This window comes from Tupaia chinensis, unplaced genomic scaffold (assembly GCF_000334495.1).
Source record: "Tupaia chinensis unplaced genomic scaffold, TupChi_1.0 Scaffold000119_1, whole genome shotgun sequence".
Taxonomy (NCBI): Eukaryota; Metazoa; Chordata; class Mammalia; order Scandentia; family Tupaiidae; genus Tupaia; species Tupaia belangeri.
The window spans coordinates 1,643,303-1,662,324 of record NW_006159585.1 but is presented as its reverse complement, the minus strand read 5'-3'; positions in this window follow the sequence as shown (position 1 = coordinate 1,662,324).

Sequence of the window (19,022 nt, the reverse complement as noted above, 5' to 3'; positions counted from 1 at the left end):
GTCAACCTGATACTTTTTAGCAACATTAATGAAAGCAAACAAACAACAATGACAAGCCCCTAAAATAGATACACAGGATTTGTGGTAGCTAAGAGCTGGGTTTGCTAAAAATAAAGTTGCTTCTGCTCCCTCCACCATCCTTTTCCTGCTAGACTATAATTAAAGTCCACATCTGAAATTCTTATTGAGCAGTAAAGTCCCATGAGTGATTGGCATCTGGCATCCAAAAATACTCTGCAAAGAACAGTGTTCTCAGTGGCACATCTGACAGGCTTGGCTCACTCTCAGTGCTCCTGACTTCCTGATGAGTGGCAAACCAATGGATGAACAGAAAGATTGCTGTTGCCCAATATCAATCAATCAGTTGGTTCTCCCATCAATGACTTGAAGCAATTTTCCTTGCCTATCCTCCCTTACCCCACACTGGCACATGAAAAGAGAAGAGTGATAGGGAAAAAATCAGCCTCACTAATTGGAACACTTTTTGCCTCTGCTAGTGCTAGGAAAGAGGGACCCAGCTTGGTTGAGAAAAATGTAGTTCCCTGGTGAGATGGAGAATTGCACTTGCCTGCTGGTCCAAATAGCATTAGTTTTTGCATAGAAATTCCACCCAATTAAAGAACTTTTATTTGAACCTGAGATTCGGGGTCTCTCTGAAATGGAGAGATTAGTTTTACAGAGGAGGGGAAAAGCCTTTCCCATCATCTTGTTTTCATGCTTGGGTCATTTGCATGAGAACTAGACAATGTGTGATTGCACATGGGTTACTCCTCATAGCATCCTAAATAAGAATATGTTGGACAATGAGAGGCATTTTTTCCTCTGAGCAGTCAAATAAACCTAATCATATGAATATACAATGAGATAAAACACCAATCTTGCACTGAAAGGTTTTATGATTTTAAGTAGACTTGTGCTAAACTCTTATCATAATTGTAATTAGAAAGTGCAGGCCAGTTTCCTGCTGCTCCTGTTCACATCTGACATGTGAACAGTATGAGGTTAGATGCCTGAGCTGAATTCTTGATTTGCATTAGTTTAGAGTTGCTGTTTTCTATTTGGCAAGTAAAGAGGTCATACAAAGTAATGTTAACTCTGCTGAAAACAAGTATACTATCATTCAATATTTGCTGGAGGAAGCTAACTTTTCAACCTTTAATTGTGCAAGATAATTAGTATACATTACATTAAATAATAGAACTATCAGACCTTGGAGACACAGGTATGTAAAGAATTATAAACTTAGGACAGAGACAATGATCTACATGTTTTGAGATCCATATACTTGATCTAATGGGATGGGTGCCAGTGTCATAAATTTCTGCTACTGGTTAAACCCATTTCCCAGGTCTTATTTTATCACTGTGTGTCAAAGAGGAAAAAATAGCAGTCCTGATGAGGAATGAAGCATGGAGGTGACTGTAGAAGTGAGCAGAAAGAGAGTGAAATGTCAGAGGGACATGTTTTCAGCAGAAAGGACTGATGAATTTTGTATATGTATCTATATCTATATCTATCTATCTATCTATCTATATACAATTTGTGCTTCTATTGAGCCTTTTGGTGAGTTTCAAATAGATTTTAAAGATGTTATCGATGGTAATACTTGACATAACTGCCTGCTATCGCAGTGGCCACTTATCTAGCTACTAGAAAGAAAAATGTTGGAGCTAGAAAGAAACTTTGGATATGAAACTATGACCAAAGAAGATTAAGAGATGAATATAAAGTTCTATAGCTAACTATGGAAGATATAGACAGTAATTTTGAACCTTGAACATAACTCAAGTGTACTTTCTGAGGTGGTCAGTCTACAGAAGTGTTGCCTTGAAGAAAATATGAGAAATGAAGTAATGCTTCATCTACTTTACAGTAGTGCGATGAGGTATAACCATAAGCACATTTGAAAAAATAAGGTGTTAAAACTGGCTTGTTTCTGTCTTAGAGTTTTAACTCATGAGAGTCGAATAATAAATTTTTAGTGTTTTTGTTGCTGGTTGACATTAGTTTGAAAGCTCAAAGTCAGCCATCATGAAGGAATTTTAAGTAATTAGACAAATGCGTGGAATGAAAAATACAAGACTTGCTTGTATAAGTGTACAAAGCTGACATTTTATGCCAAACATGTGTTCAACATTAAAGCAACACTTCCACTCCTTAATATACATTCATAAAAAGTGGTACCATTGATTAGGGAATTAATAGAACAATGCTATTATTGTAGAGTTGAGCTCTAGTCTAGAGATAAAGAGAGATGATTTCATTCTGTATGCCAAAAGAACATGCCAGTTGTTTTTAGAACAGTTTAGAAAGAAAGTCCAGAAAAAAAATTCCTGAAGTGAAAAGTTCAAATTCATCCCTTGATAGCTCTTGGTTTCTGTGTCAGTTGGAATGATATTTACAGAATGAATCTATTTTAAGGCTGCCTAGAGAGACAAGATTGTAAGATATCCTAAACTAGAAGAAGAATTGCCCATATTAAAAGTAGCAGGCTATTCAGCAATGAGCTGGAATTGTCATGTATTGACTCAAGATTCTGAATGTATATCTCTCTCCAACTTTGCATTCTATGATATAACTTTGGAAACTTGAATTCAGTCATGGTGGAACTATTTACCACAGAAACTGACACACTACAAATCAGGTTTAGTAGTTTTTTTTATTTTTCCCCCTACAGAAAGATGGCTGTTAACCACTTACTAGTGTATCACTGGTTATTATAGAACCCTAACATTAAAGTCATAGATAACAGTGGTCATTTTATAGAGAAGGATTTTTTTTCTCTTAAGACCATTCTTTTAAAAAATTATTTCAACTAAATATGTAACGAGAACCTAGAGACATGGCAATTATAGACCTAAAAAGTGAAGCCCCTAAGAAGAATGAGAGAATTCCCTCACCTGGAGATAAAAGGAGATTTATTGAAATAAATGGTTAGAATAAAAGTTTCAAGGACCACACATGTTTAGTCACACATCAGTCCTCATTTGCACATTTAAGACCTACATTATCCATATACATATGGTGGTTACTTTAGTTAATACAAAAGATGTACAAGCTTACCAGTAGAGAGTTTAGAATTTGACCAAATAGAGAAAACCAAAAAAAAAAATATAAAAAGGAAGATATAGTAACTACAGTTAGAATTGTGAGGAAAAAGAGCTGAGTTCTGAGTAGACTCATCAGACAAGAGTCCCTGGTCAAAGTGAGACTAGAGTGTAATCTTAAAGGAAGAACAGTATTTGAATAATGTTTGAAGCCTAGAGAGAGATATTGGTTCATTGTTATGTTGCTAAACAACAATACCTGAGACTGTTTGGTTTATAATTGAAGTTTCTTTGGCTCATCATTCTGGTGCCTGGAAAGTATAAGAACCTGGCATCTGACTGGTCTCTGGTGCTAAGGTGCAACATGACCAAGAGAAACAAGTGGATCACCAGCCACCAGGAGGTGGGGGAAAGAAAGGAAACAGACTTTTCCACTTCCTCCATTTTTCCCTCCCATGCTCCCAGCTTATTGGATGGTGCCAATCCATATTGAAGGTGAGTCTTCCCTTTAAAAGAAACATGGCCTCTTAATGCCATTACCTTTGAGACAAAATTATAATATATGAACTCTTGGGAGACAAATCATTATTCAAAACAAAGCAAAATGTGATTGCAAACATAATCCTAGGGAATGTAAGCAAAAACATCTACAAGGGTAAAGTCTGTTAGTAGGTTTTCCTGACAAGAATGGAGAGGACAGCTGGGAAACAGAGATAGGTAGAGTATAATACAGAAAAAAAAAAATGGAAGGAAGGGAGGAAGGAAGGAAAGAAGGAAGAAATGAAGGAAGGAAGTAGGACAGGGAGTGGAAAAGAGAGTGTAGGAAGGGAGTGAAGCAAAGCAAGAGAAGCAGAAAGGATCAATTACTCAACATCGATCCTTGTAAAATAGTTTCATTATGTGCAATAGTGCTCATGTGTGTATATCATGTCAGGTAATTATCAGAACATTGTTGGAAGCACATATTGTACACATATTAGGAAATCAAGGATAAGCTGAATGAACTCTAAAAATCATAAAGTTTCCAATGGTGGAGGTTGGTGACCATTTCAGCTCCTCTGGTTCTGGTTCCAAGTCTCTTGCCACACTCATATCTGGCACTTGATTTCTTAAAAACTCTAGAAGTTTCCCTAAAGAATGATTTTAGTTAAATGTCAATAGGAGGTGAAGATATCACATGCAGGAATACAGGGGGTTGAACTGGCTATACTCTAGGTAACTAAACATGCCACAAATGACTAAGAATAGAAGAACCCTCTCTATTTGGGTGAAGGTCTGGAAGGTCAAAAAGGCAAGGCTCCATCTCTAGCTGAAAAGACACGAGAAAGACACGAAAGGGAGAATAGCCATATGTTATAGAAAGAGGTTATATTCATTGAAATGGAAAGAGACCTGAGATTCAATTAAGAAAATACTGAATCCTGAACGTTTATTATTAACTGTACCTCTATTCTCTTTCCCAAATGGCAGAACTACATCAAGTTAGCTCACCAGAGACCTAGTGATACTTTGGACAGAACTACAAAATCCCTTGGTGGAGATAAATAGGGTGTAAATTAGGTACTCCTAAACTTTTCTGCAAGCTTCAAGATCACTGCACATTGTTGGATCTATTCATAATGGCCTGGACTGTATCCCAAAAACACCAGTGGGAGAGACGCAAGCAAACTGGCCAGGCTAGAAAAGGAAAATGAAGCCATTTGGACTTGGCTGGGGCTATGGATGGTCTGACAGTTAGCAATTTATAATTTTTTAAGTCCCTTTAACATTCTTTATCTGCCTTTATTTGCTCAACAGCCCTTGCTCAAGTTCACGCTTAGCTTACCACATTCGTTGAAGCACACAGCAGTGGACAGGGGAATTTAATCCAGAAATCAGCCTGACTTGTCTTTGCAATGTATTTTAGCTTCCAGGGCTATACTAGGTGGATGCATAAGCAAGAGCTCTGTCTAGGTCAGGTGGCCAGAGAGCCCTGCCAGCATCCCTAACAATGCCTTTTAGGCAATGCTGTCAAACAGACTCCCATCTCCTTAACTGACAGCAATGAGCATTTTAATAAAATGAGGTTCTGGTTGTTTTGAAGCATGAAGCCTAGTAGAAAGGAGAATCTGATCAGCTTTCACCATGGCTTTCATAATTGTGAATCCTTCCATCTGACTGCCAGTGATTCGCCTTCCCAGACATTCAGAATAGATCATCTTCACTTCAAGCTGTCTAAGACACATTTCTCTGGATTCTTTCAATGTGCCTCATAGTTTCAGGTGGGAAGATGGCAGGAGTCCAGTCTCTCTGAAGAAAAAGCCTTCGCTTTCATTGTTCGTTGTGCCGCTGTATCTTCCAATGTTTTTTTGTTATATCCAGAAACCTATTTGCTTTTTAACTGCTGCCACACACTGAGAAAACATCTTTATCGAGCAATCCTCAATGCTGTGGCTTGAGTCCTTTTCATCAGGGGGCCTGTAACTCCCTAGCTGAGATGAAAAGTCAGAGTGTTTCTGTCCACCTGGTTATCTTTATATAAAATTAGTTTTGAATGCCATTGGTCTTGTGCTACTTTGTTACTGAAATTTTCCTGGACTCTTAACCATCTTTCCAGAGACAGTTCAAAAACCACTGTCAAATGTTCCCAAATCAGAATTCCTTCTAGTTCTAAATACATGTATCACATTAACAGTATTCTACAAAAGGAATTTTTCTAATATAACCAAGAAACTCTGGGCCAAACATGCCACAAGAATGAACATTTCTCCACATTGTCAGAAAAACTGCATGATCCCTCTCGCATATTACCTAAAATGTCCCTTTTCTTCAGTGCATAAAATAGCTTGATTTGTACTGGCTAAAGTAAATCTGGATTCTAAGCCTAACCTATGGTTCAATATGTATATGTGTGTTTGTGTGTGTGTATATATATATATGTGTATATATATATATATATATATATGTACATATGTATGTATGTGTATGTATACACATAAAAAGTTTGTTTCTTCCAGGAGAGAGAGAGGCAGAGAGGGAAGAGAGATAGTAAGAGAGAGACACAATAAGGTCCTCATGCACAATACACTCCTAACCTCAGCTATATAGTATCACAGGCATGTGTACATGTGGCTGGCTTGCATAATAAGGACTAGGACTTGAACCCATGACCCTTCCATATGGCCTTAACATATGAGTAAAGCATCACATCACCTATATGACCAGAGTGCAATGCCACAGCTGCACCACTACAGGAGATTAAAAACACATATGCTTTGAAAATCATACCTTTTCAGAGTAATAATCCTTGAATGATCATCAAGTACATATCAACTATTCACAGTTTAGATCAATTTATTTTATTACATTTGTCCCTCCTGACATCTAGCAGTCACCAGCAACACTGAGGAATGCAGTTAATAATGTGGGGCAGTTTTATACTCTTTGATTAAGATTTCCCCATAAGTGTGTCTACCACACACACAATGGTAAATATGTGTGTTGATGCATTTCTTGATAAACTTGATTATTACAGTCATTATATGTGGTCTTGATATGACAGTTTACCCTAACTTCAACCAGCCAGGATCATGAGCAAAAGCATGTCAGTATACTCAGGGAGGTCTCCAGACTCCAACTGGTAACCTTATTTGAGTTGGCTTGGCAGAGCAGCACATTTTATTGCTTTGCCTCTATCTGGCACCTGTTGCTTTCTTTTAATGCTGTCTTCCCATTGCCTTAGACACTTGTACAGAAGTGAAGCAGGTCCAGTCCTTATAGAACATCTATTATTTTATAGATATAACCTATTAACATACTTGGTACCACTGAGCCCTATGAAGTGCTGAGCAAGGGAATAATTCTTACAGACAGGAATTCTTCATGCAGAAGGTGAGCCAGCTGCTCTGTGTCATTGTAGCCATACAGCAGCAACTACATCTATATATTTTTTTCAGAACTTAAACAGTTAAGAATTGATTCTATGCTTTTTATTTAACCCTTAGAACAGTGCCTTGACTGCATAGTGAGGATAAGAACTAATATTTATTGATGAATTACTGTGTGTCAGATATGGGGCCTAATGCATTATGTGGAAATTATCACATTTAATCATGATAGCCCTGTGACACATTTGTTGTTTACTCTCATTTGACAGATGTGAACACTAAGGTCTGATACAGTAAAATGGCCTGTTGAAGATCTTTTTCCTCAAGTATGAAGACTACAATTAAATTCAGATATGTCCAATCATGAATACCTTCTAGTAAACAAAGAAAGTAATTTTATCAATTCTTTAAGCTGAATCTTCAGGGAACTAGAAATCTATGAAGTACTACATTTACAGGGGTATGCTGAAGTCTTCCATCTAGAATATGGCCTCATCCTACCTGTTCAATGTCCCTCCCTTTCTCCCAGTAGAGTGCTTCTTGCCTTTTCAGCTAAGCTTGCTTGGCTTCCCACAAGGTTATTATTTTCTCTTGCTGTCTGCTGAGGATGTCTATGAGCGTTTAGGTTGAAGGTCTGAATTCCAGTACCTCAGCAAACACTAATTACCTGCCGAACTTGATGTAACTTCTTAAAACCTGCTTTCCTGATCTGTAGGTGAAAGTAATGGTAGTATTTGCCCCACTGGCATGATGGGAGTGTAAGATGATATAAGGAACTTAGTACAAAGCTGGCATGTAGAAAGTGTTCAGTACATATAACTATTATTGTGTCAATAAGTATTGCAATTATTGTTTTTATTATGTTTATATCAGGCCACCTTAGTCACTTTCTTCTCTAAACTTTCTCAGATACTTTATAAAGTAGCAATTATGTTTTAAATACATGCTATTTTATGTCACTGACTAGTGACATAAATCTGCTTGATGGCAAAGGAATATAATGTTTCTGGGCTATAAAATTCCCGCCTTCACCTTAGCTATAATCAGAATGTGCCTAAGAAACAGTGGCTTGGTCCCTTGCTAGGTGTGTGTTTTATTCAGGTCCTGAGACATCTAAAAGTAGGCAGAAAGCATGGCTATGTCCACCACCAGATGCCAAAGGGAAATGCGATGAATCCCAGTGCAAAACTCACTTCTTCTTTGTGATAATGGTCGTTAAGGTTAGCTTGTCTCATCTCAATCAGAGATACACGTTTACTTTATCCATAATGCCTGAATTTGACGATGTGATTTCTTCACCCTCTTGAAGATTTAAATTTGAGCTTCAGGTTCTTAACCTTCTCATGATAACATATCTCAGATGCCTAACTGCAAAGATGCCCGTGGTTCTATTCACTTTGATAAAATGCAGGTGCAGGGGCAAGCAGTAGAAGAGGGATTCAGCACCCTCTGTTCAAGTAATTTTTTTTTTTTTTGTGGTTGTTGTTTTTAACTGCATATGTCTGCTTTCAAGGAATTTCTAGTTAGATTATGTAAAATCATGTCTTTGTGCAATAAATTTAATCTCTTTCTTAGCCTCTTGCCTCTGACAACTTGAAGGAAATACTTTGACTAAGCGCTCTGCCCTGAGTGCCTGGTAAACTATGTTATCTCAGGCTAAAAGGAGGAGAGGGAGCCAGAAATTGCATCTATTGAACAATCCTTCCTTCTATTCCCCAGGATCTACATCTCCAAGCCCCAGAAATAGGAGAATTTTCATGGAAATTTATTGGTGGTGTTGGTAAGAGCACTAATGAGGATATATAATTCATTTGACACTCCAATAAATATTGGAAACTACAAGAAGTGTTGCAAAAATGTGCAAAGCATGTATTTAAGATTTTTTTAACCCCAAGTTTGATACTAGTTTCATCTACTGTGAGTGAAATTGTTCCCTCTGAAAGTGGAAATTTTAAGAGAACTTGGAGACTACCTCTCTCTAATTCAGTATAGTAATGAGAATGAAGCATCCTTTAATTGAATTTTTAAAAAAATATTATTTAATTTTATTTACTCACTCATTTATTTTAATTTGATCAGAGAGAGATACAGAGAGAGAGAGAGAGGGGAAGTGATAAAGCAAGCCACCAGGTCCGGTACTCGAACTGCGGTCAGCCATGTGGGAGTGTCCAGCATCTTAACCACCATGCCACCTGCTGGTCCCCCTTTAATTGAATTTTAAGTCACCGATGAAGGAAACCAGAGATAAGGTAAAATCTGAGACGATGTAAACACTTAAAAATAAATAAATCAGTTTGGGTAGACAAGAACAAAGATAATATTTAAACAACATAAATACAAAATATAAGAGCCAAAGTCTATTGGACTGATCAGGGCAAGATTTATGAATGAAAGGATATAATCTAAATATAAAATAATTTAACAGGTAGAGAAGAGAAAAAGGTTTATAGCTTCAAAATATCTACAACTGGAAAAATCAACAAAAATGGACTGGAAAGTATGTTGGGTAGCATTTAAACATAAAAATGTGGAATTAGACACAGAATCAGTGGCATGGTAAAGATATACTGCTAAAGTCATGCAGCCTGAAAGAGTAGACTGTACCTTTCAAATACAGATTGTAGAGGGATGGGATGGGATACACAACTTGTATGGAAGAAGTTATTTTGCTAAAAATGGAAGCTACACATGTACTTAATGTAACATGCTAGTCATTTAATTTTTATCAGTTTCACTAAAATAAAAACATATTCTAGACTACTTTTGATTTTCTTAAAAAAGTGACAATAACCTTAAGATGCAGTGCTGATAGCATCCTGGAATTCATAATAAAGAGGAAAGAAAGTCATTATTAAACTAGAAGTACCCAATGTGGAGGGGCGAGGAAAAGGTAAAGAACACCAGAATCACCCAGAGGCATTATAAACTGCTCAGACATTCTTTGCAATGAATGGATAATAGATCCCATCCTCTGGAACGTCAAATGGTAGGAGAAGGGCCCTGAGAATGGGGCCATTCACTTTTATATGTTCCATAATGCCAGGTTTTTATCATCACCTGGACTCCCAACAAGCACTTGCTTGGAGAGACCCACTTTAAGTTTTCTATAATACCTAAAAATCAAAAGAAAATCAACAAGAGGTCTTATAGACTCCAATTGAGAGTACAAGTTGAATTTATCTATTTTGGGGGCTATAAATATCCCTTTTTGTTTCAAGTATTCCATAAACAAAAGGATTCCAAAGTTAAAATGCTGAATTTCTTGCTCTACAAGCATCTCAGGACTCTATGTAGTCTTTATTTAATCATATTTATAACCTGATTAAGTTTATGCCAGTTACAAAAGAAATGTGACCTTGTAGAAGGGGAGCTAATTTTGACAGAGCATCGTTTAACCAGGTTTTGGACATAAAAGTTTTGAGTAGCTGGTTGGTCTCTCGTTAGAAATGGCATTGGATAAGACTTGGTGGAACAAAGGTAATGTACTGCCCAAGGGAAGCCAGATCCCACCTGGCACCATGGTTCAAACCTTAGCCTAGTCAGCCTGAAACACTCCAGGCACATGTGCAGGTGACCAATATTGGATAGGCAGAGCCCTCCCCAGCCTATAAAGACATTAGACTGTGTGGAGTGTGTTCATCCTTCTTTCTCTCTCTCTGCCACTCTCAGCTGCATGCACCCTAGCTCTATCTTGAATTCAAAAGAAAGAAAAAGAAAAGAAAAAAGAGAAAGAAAGAAAAAAGAAAGGAAAGAAAAAAGAACTATCATAGGGCAATAGTGACAAGACAGAGAGAGATCCAGGAAGAAAATCTGTAGCTCTTTTAGAGTATGGTGGAGTATCAACAGGAGGAAGTGGAGTCAGAGAAAGCAATGGAGACTATAAGGCAGAAAAGAAAAAACAAAACAAAAAAACACCTTTAAAACCTAGAAGAGTCTCTTTCTATGGAGGGAGTTGTGTGGCTAAAGAAGTAATGGGAGAGGGACCAGCAGTTAGCGTAATGGCTATGTCGCTGGACTCCCACGTAGTCGACCGCAGCTTGCATCCCGGACTTGGTGGCTTAAAACTCACACCAGGCGCGTGTGCGTGTGTGCCCAAGATCCCGAGAGGAGAATGGAGAAGGGATTGCAGCGTGGCCATCCCCCCAAGGGGGTGATTTTCTGCTTTCTGTCTCTCTGTCTCTGTCTGTCTGTCTGGCGAGCACACGCGCCCTATAGTGAAAACCTCTCAAACAAACAAACAAAAAACAAGAAGTAATGGGAGAGTCTGAAAAATTAAATTCATATTGCACATTCTGAGCATGAAGAGTCATTTAGAGAAAATGTGACTATGCTGGTTTTAAAAATCAGATGAAGCCCATGATTAGAAGGATGAAAGAAGAAATGCATGAGAGAAACCATAAAATTATTTTAAAAAGATTCCAGAACAGCTAAATCTCAAGCTGAACTGGAGCTCACAAAAGTAATATTCTTAAAAATAGTATAAAGGATTTTTAAAGTGCATATAAATCAAAAATAAGGAAAGAGTTGGTATAATGCTCAGGGATGAAAATTAAAAGCAGATAGCAAAGAGATCATCAACTTGTGCTCAGCTTTCATTTCATTTTCACATTTTCTGACCAGCCGAATAGATCACCTTTTAGACTGAAGTCTGCCATGTAGTGACATGGCCATTTTCCTTGTTTTGTCATGATCAAAACTTTATAGTTTTATGGCTTTTCAGATTTAGAAATAGAAATGTATAGATATATCATTATATTTGTAGGTATTCAGTACTTTGGGTATGTATTTATTCAGATTTTTTACAGATGGAGGTCAGTAAATTGATATAGCTCAAGGTCACCAACACCATGCTATCTCGAGTATTGCTTTGACCTTTATGAATATGCATTACACTCATTTTAGGCTTAATTTTTCTTTCTTCTCTTTTTTTACATTTAAGAACTCAACCTTAGGAAAAATTCAAGTTCCTTATTTTAGTCTGAATGTGATCTGAAGGTAGTTAACCTTGGAAGGAGGTAGAAATGAAGACAAACTTTCCTTCTGGCCTCCCGATGCTTCCGTGTGAATTGATGGATCCCTCAAGGATGAATGCGACATCATGACAAGTGTGGAGGGAAAAGTTATGCTGAAGCTGACATTCACAGGGTGTATTAATTATAAGTATCCATCTCCCTAGTGATCATGTACTTTTTTTTCCCAGGAAGCAAACCGACCAAGAATTTTACTTTTGATGGAAATGAAGAATGTTTGGAGTTCTTGTTAAGTTTCAGTATCTGTAAGTTAAATTCATTCTTCACATTAACTTTAGAGATCTGTACATCTCAAACTTAAGTATAATAAAGGTGTGCATGTGTGTGGTGGGGTGAAATATACATTTTCTCATAGAATTACATAAAACTTGGAGTAAATCCAAAATTTGACTAAATTTGAATGGCAAAATCAGACTTTTTTTCAGTGATTGAAGGGGATAGAATATGTTAGGCTATGATTAAGATTTTTTTCTTTCTGTTAAAAAACTGGAGGAGGGGTCCTTTGTTTAAATCTTAGATGCCCAATGTATTCATAGCTGTAATGTTAAAAGAGAAACAAAAGGTGACTGGGTAGATGTGTAAGTTGAAGCTTCAGAAAGAGACAATATGCTTGTGAACATACTGAAACAGGGAGACTACCCTCCTGCAAATCTTGAAACCAGGGTCAGTTACCTTCTAGAGAAAAACAGATGTTTCAGAAAACCACTCAGTTTGGCTGACTGTCATGTTTTGGGTCAAGATATAAAAGGGAAATCATGTCGACAGTATGTTCTTGTGGAAATCCTATCAACAAACTATACATATTTATTTAATCTTCTCATACCATTTGGAGATATGCAAACACAGCCTTAGACAGTCTGTCTGGCTAATTCAGGTCAAACTTGATGTGTTTTCTCTGCAGATTCTTCTGCATGTATTAAGTGCAGCCAACATTTCACTTGCCCACACATATTTCAGTTATCTTGATTTCCATATCCACTAGGGACTCTGAAATTGTGACAGTCTACTAAGTTGGTATTCTATTTTCTAAGCAGATTTTTGTTGCTGTTCCTCTTGCCGTTGTTGTTGTTTGTTTGTTTCCCTTTAGGTAGTTTCATGAAAGCAAAATAGATGAATTTTCTTAATTTAGCCATAAACTTTTCTTCCTTATCAGAAACTTCTTTATGGTCTTCTCCCATTTTTAATGAAAGTAATTATCTACACTGAATAAGCATATGGAAACATGTTGAGATGTAGTCCAGGAAGATATTTCTATCTTTTTAAACAAAATAGTTTTCAGCTATCTTCTATTTATAAAGAACATATAAAACTACATAGGTTTTTCTGAAGTACTAAATCACCATTTTAAAAGTTAGAGTTCCTGTTCTCAAACATTGTGTCTAACTGTCCATCATTCACTCATAGGTCTTAATTTTTGCTTTCTTTTCAGCATGAATTTTGTAATATTCAGTAGCTCCGGAGTTACATTCTTTTAGTCAAATGTTTTCCTACTGTAAAATGTCACCGTGTAGATAAGTCACAATAAGATCAACTCATGAATATTCACAGGGCATATTTTGAATACTGCATTACCCTCTTAATGCTCTTTTACTGGCTAGATCACCCATATTCTTGATTACTTTCCCCCATTAAATCCTTAATTGCTATTTAAACCAGGCTATTTTTCATAGTAATTCTTGTCCAGTCTAGTGTCCTGGTATTGCCCCTTGATATTACATATGACATATAGTTCCCTCTTATTCTTGAAGTGTACATGTGATTCATTTCTTGATCCACTTTTTAAGTAAGAATATTTTAGTTTTTTTAAAAAAATTCAACGTCCACATTTTATAAAAGAGAGACCTTCTGAGCTGTTGGAAAACAGACTTACATAAAAAGGTCTATAATGTTTTCTTCTCACGTAAAAGATCTGTGTTAGTATAATTACTCAAAACCTTTCATGTCTCAACGCATAAGAAAGTATTTGGCACTTAGACATCTGTTACTTGGAGCTAGACACAAAGATATACCATTTTGAGCTCCTTTACTATCTAGGAGGTCATAAAAGCTGGTAACTTTCTCAGAATTAGTATTTATTCCTAACTACTCCCTCCCTTATTTTTGCTTTCTTGTTCATTGCCTGTAATTTGATTGAGATATTGAAAACTCTTCTTATCTACCCACAAAAATACAACATCACTTGTTACATATCTTTGGTTGAGGCTTTGGTTAATGTTTTTGGAAGAGTATGTAAATTCTTAGAAATCCTGCATATGTTGATGCATGCAATATGTGATAGGGTGAGGTTTGTTTGTGACTACCTTGTGAATGAGAAGCTTAGCTTTTCCATTTAATTTTTTAAGGTGTAATCATATAGAATTGTTAGTTATGAGAATTATGAGTATTAAGCTTTAAGAATACGGCTGAAGCTAAGATTTTGCCATGTCGTATTTCTATTTGTATCCTCGTCTTTAATGACAACAGCAGAGAGGCCTTCCTAGTCAACAGCCCAAAAGGTTGAGTCCCTGTCCGAGTTCTTCTAAGTCTCTTTAGGTGGCTTTATAATGGCATGGAAAAAGGCAAAAGTAAACACCTCTTCTACCCTTATTTTCTTGACTTTCCCCCAAAGAAAGATGTTCCAGCAGTTTAGAACAAAATCTTAATTATCCATAGTCACTTTCTGTAGTGTTTAAATTCATCAGATAATTGCTCAATTATCCACTTTGTTTTGTCTGTGTAGATATCCTGGCTCAAGTCCATTAACTAACTAATGTACACCAAAGATGAGAAAATTAGGAGATTGTGCCTATGTTGATATTTCTGTTCTCAACCCAATGGTTTGTCTGTATCACTGATGTCTGCTGTCTTCATTAGGAGTTATTAAATGAAAGTAATGTTTATTAGATCCAGCAAATGAGCTAAAGTAGGTTTGTATTCACTCTTTAGCTGCCAACTTATAAAAGCATTGTTTCTATTTTGGCTGTAGGACAGTAGATATCCCATTTAATACTCTAAGACATTTCAGGTAAAACAAACAAACAAAAATCTCAATTTCTGGTGAGAATGAAGAACAAGCTTGTATGTACCCAGAATGAAGAGTTTCTCAGGCTTTGTTTCTAATGGGGCACCATATTAACTACACTGTGAGCAAATATGAGCAAATGGATTTAATAAGCCATACTATGACAGCACAGAACAACATATTAAAAGCCATTTAACTCCTCTTAGAATAGTAACATTATAGGCCTGCCCGTGGTCTGGTGATTAAAGTTGCTGGATCCCACATAACCAAACATGCAGTTCCAATCCTAGACCTAGTGTCTTGAAAGATGTGTTGGATGCAAATGCATGCATATCCAAAATCCTGAATTCAGGGAGAAATGGAGGAGGATGATTGAGGTATGACCATGTTCCATGGTATGTGTGGGGAGTTCCTTCCTGATTTTCATCTTAGCCTCTCTTTGGTACTACACATGCCCTCTGGGAAAAAAAAATTAAAAATATGTATTTAAATTATGAGAAGAAAAAGAGAATATAATAATAACATGTTAGAAAGTCTTTATGACTTGAATCATGACATTTAAAAATATTTATATTTTATAATCAATAGAGAGATTTTTGCCATTAAATATTACTAACATATGATGAATAGCTGTAATGAAGTGTTATTATTGTTAATGTTTTTTTGGTTAATAAATTGTGAAAGATATCTTAAACAATAGGCCATGCCAGAGAACTTGACCTTGGTTGAGCCATTTTTTCCCCTGGTTATCCCTAAAAAGGGTAGTTGTGATAAATGGCCTAAAAAGATATTCCAGTTCTGGTTTTAGCTCTGAAATATAAACATAAAAACCAACAAAAGTAATATGTAATTTTTAAAATTGAGATAATTTATATACCATAACATTTATTTCTTGAAAGTATACAATTAAAAGGTTTTAGTGCATTTATGAGATAACTTAAAAATCACCATTGTGCAATTACATAATATTTTCATCACCCTAAAAAGAAACCCTGTCTTTATTAGAAGTTGCTCTTGGGACTAGCAGGTGGCATAATAGTAATTAAGGTACTGGATTCCCACATAGTCGACTGTGGTTCGAGTCCTGGATGTGGCAGATTGAAACTCATGCCGGGCGCACGTGCATATGTGCCCCAAATCCCAGGAGAATGGAGGAGAAGGTATTGTGGTGTGGTCATCTCCTTTTGGGGGGGCAGTTATTTTTTTGCTTTTTATTCCTCTGTGTTTCTCCTGTGAGCACACATGTCTTACAGCAAAAATCTTTCTCTCAAAAAAAGTCACTTTTCAATTATATTCTTCCCAAAGGATGTGGTGAATCCTAGTCTACCTATTATCTCTATGGATTTGCCTATTGTACACATTTATTATAAATAAAACTATAATTATGTGCAATTTTGGCTTTTTCTTTAAACTTACCTACTGTTTTTAACACTCATTCATATTGTGGAATATATTAGTACTTACTTGTTTTTATTGACAAATATTCCATTGTGTGGTTGTACTAAGTTTTGCTTATTTGCTTATATATTTATGCTTGATAAACACTTCTATTGTTTCTACTTTTTTGACTATTATAGATAATGTACTATGAACATTTGTGTATGTTTTTTTTTTCTTTTAGAAGTTTTTGCCTTAGTGTGAGTGCTTTTCCTGGAAAGAGAGAGAGACAGAGACAGTATGAGAAAAAGTGAGAAATCACGCCCCTCCCCCAGCCCAGGGAGAAGGCCATACTGCAATCCCTCTTCCTCCATTCTCCTTCTGAATCTTGGGGACGCATGCATGCACACCCTGTGTGAGTATCAAGTCACCAGGTCTGGGACTTGAACTGCGGCCAGCCATTGGGAGTCAAGTGATATAACTGTTATGCCATCTGCTGATCCCTTTGTGTACTTCTTTTTCTGTGAGCATGTTTTCTCTTGGCTATACACCTAAGAATAGACTTACTGGGTCATATAAACAAAGGTAAACAATATTTTACCTTTTTGAATTACTGCCAAACCATTTTCCAAAGTAGCTACACCATTTTACATTCCCATTAGTGTTGAATGAGGGTTCTAATACCTTTATATACTCACACTAATTATTTTCTGTTATTTTACTTATAGCCATCCTAGTGAAGAAGTGTATTATTGTATTCTGAGTTTTCATTTCATTTCCCTAATGACTATTGATGTTTAGTATGTTTTCATGTGCTTATAGGCTATTTGTGTATGACCTTTCATGATATATCTTTTTAGATGTATTGCTGAAGATTTAATTGGTTACTTGTCTGTTTTTTATTGTTGTGTTAAATGTTCTTTATATATTCTGGATATTAAGTCATTGTGAGATGGATGATTAGCAAATATTTTCTCTGATTCTTTTGGTTATCTTTTCACTTTCTTAACAGCATTCCTTGAATTACCAAAGATTTTTTAAAATTAATTAATGTATTATGTATGTATTTATACCTATTTAATTTTATTTGTTTATATTTATTTATATATTTACTTATTTATTTTATATTATTTTATATACTATTTATATTAATATTTACTTATTTATTTTTGTTGTTATTCATGTTTTTGTTTTGTTATTTGTGCTTTTTGTGTTATATAAAAGAAGTCACTGTCTAATTCAAGGCCATAAAAATTTGCACCTATGTTTCCTTCTAACCATTTTATAATTTTAGTTCTTAAATTTTGGTTTATAATTAATTTTGGAATAATGTTTGTATGTGATATGAGGTAAGAATCCAATTTCACTCTTGTTCCTTTTGAAAAGACTATTCCTTCACCCAGTGAAATGTCTTGGTACCTTTGTTAAAAATCATTGACTGTGGGACCAGCAGGTGGGATAATGATTGAGTCAGTGGACTCCCATGTAGTTGACCTTGGTTTGAGTCCAAGACCCGGTGGTTTACAACTCACACTGGATGTGTGTGGGTGCATGCCCAAGATCCCAGGAGGAGAATGGAAGAGAAGGGACTGTGGCGTGACTATCCCCCCTGGGGGGTGATTTCTCACTTTCTGTCTCTATGTCTCTCTCTGTCTTTCCGGTGAGTGCACAAGTCCTATAGCAAAAATCTCTCATAAAAAAAAATAATAATTGGCCAGTGGGGCCAGCAAGTGGCATAGTGGTAAAGATAACTGGATTCCATGGTAGACTGTGAAGTTTGAGTCTAGTATACGGTGATGAAAAACATGTAAGGTGTGTGTGAGTATGTTCCCAAAATCTCAAGAGGAAAATGAAAGAGAAGGAATTGTGGTCTGGTCATCCTCCCTGAGTGGTATTTTCTCACTTTCTCTCTCTTCTTTCTCTCTCTCTTTCTTTCTCTGGTGAGTGTAAGCACCCTATAGCAAAACTAAAAACAAACAAACAAACAAATAAAAAACAACAAAAAATAAACCTGATTATTAAAAAAAATTATTTATCATAAAAGTCTAGGTTTATTGTGGACTCTTAATTATTTTCTATTAATATACATTTTTATCCATAAACAGACATGAAATGGTATTGATTATTTGAGTTTTGTGGTAAATTTTGAAATATGGAAATATGGCAGAACCAACCCCCCAAAATCTATAGCATTTCTATATACAAATGACAAGCAGACAGAGACGGAACTGAAAAATGTAATTCCATTTACCATAGCCACAAGAAGCATAAGATACTTAGGAATAAAACTAACCAAGGAAGTCAAAGACCTCTGCAAGTAAAACTATGACAAACTTTTAAAAAGAAATGAACAAGGGTACTAAAAAGTAGAAGGACATCTCATGTTCTTAGATTGGCAGAATCAATATAATAAAATGGCAATCCTACCCAAATTAATCTACATGTTTAATGCAATCCCTGTAAAACTACAAGAGACATTCTTCATAGATATAGAAAAGACAATCATAGAATTTGTCTGGAACCATTACAGACCCCATTTTGCTAAAGCCATCCTGTGCAAGAAGACTGGAGTAGGTGGCATCTCAGTTCCTGACCCCAAAATATATTACAAAGCTGTGATAATCAAAGCAGCATAGTATTGGCACAAAAATAGACATGAGGACCAATGGGACAGAGTAGAGGCTCCAGAAATAAGGAAATA